Source organism: Echinops telfairi, unplaced genomic scaffold, assembly GCF_000313985.2.
Source record: "Echinops telfairi isolate 266 unplaced genomic scaffold, ASM31398v2 ScPeMD7_1713;HRSCAF=2227, whole genome shotgun sequence".
NCBI lineage: Eukaryota > Metazoa > Chordata > Mammalia > Afrosoricida > Tenrecidae > Echinops > Echinops telfairi.
In genome coordinates this window covers 13,999,038-14,000,171 of record NW_022105611.1, presented here as the reverse complement: position 1 = coordinate 14,000,171, position 1,134 = coordinate 13,999,038, and positions in this window count along the sequence as shown.

Genomic DNA, 1,134 nt, shown 5'->3' with positions numbered 1-1,134 from the left:
GGTTGGCCAAGCAGCTCCCTTCCAGATCTCCCTCCTTCCCGTGCTTACTCAGGGTGACTGTTGGAATACTTCAACTAGATCCTGTCATTTTCCGGAGCCTTGTTTTGGGGTGATGCTTTCAGTCCAGCTGGAACTTCTTCCTTCAGTACCACTGGTTCTCCTCCATGTGCTACCTCTTGAAAAGGTGGAATACCGACTAGCTGTTTGGGGCACGGTGTCTGTGAATTATTTTGGGCTTTCTTCCTGTAGGAGGTGCATAATGTCACCCCACAGCTCATCAAGCCAGTAGAGCTCAGGGTGTCACATCAGTTCCTGAGATGTTCTCAAAATACAGGTGGATAAATGCAAGGTCACGTGCTGGTTCTAGAGGACATGTTTCTGTTTTCTCCAGTTTCAATTAATGAGCTCGTCATTATCAGCACCTGACCTCACTTGAGCTGTTGATACTGAGCTTCTCCATAGTCTTGTCGCACAGGTGAGTCAATTTGATTCCTGCGCATTACATCTGGAAAAGTCCTTGTACACAGTCACTGTTCATGTTGTTGGAAAAAGGTCTTTGTGATGAAGATGGCACTGACCTTGCAATATTTGATTATGAAATCTCCAATTTGTTTCGATCACTTTTTCCAAGTACTGTTTCTTCCTCTTTGTTTTCCAACTTTTGCATTCCAATTGCCAATAATTATCAATGCATCTTGATTGCACGTTTGATCGATTTCAGATGGAAGAAGTTGGTAGAATTCTCTGATTTCTTCATCACTAATTTTAGTGTCTGACATATAAATTTGAGTAATAGTTGGATTGACTACACTTCATTTATGTGGCTAAACTTTGTCCTATCACATGCAACACTGTGCTTCAAGAAAGACCTTGAAGGATTTTTCATGATGAATGCAATGTCATTCTCTTGAACTTTTCATTTCCAGCATAGTAAACCATATGACTACTTTGATTCAAAATGTTCAATGCCAGTCCATTTCAGCTCACTAATGCCTAAGATATCCATCTTTACACATTCCATTTCATGTTTGATGACTTCCAATTTTCCTAGGTTCATACCTAGTACAATCCAAGTTCCAATCATTAATGTACATTTGCATCTGTTTCTTCTCATTTTGAATCCTAAGTGTTAGT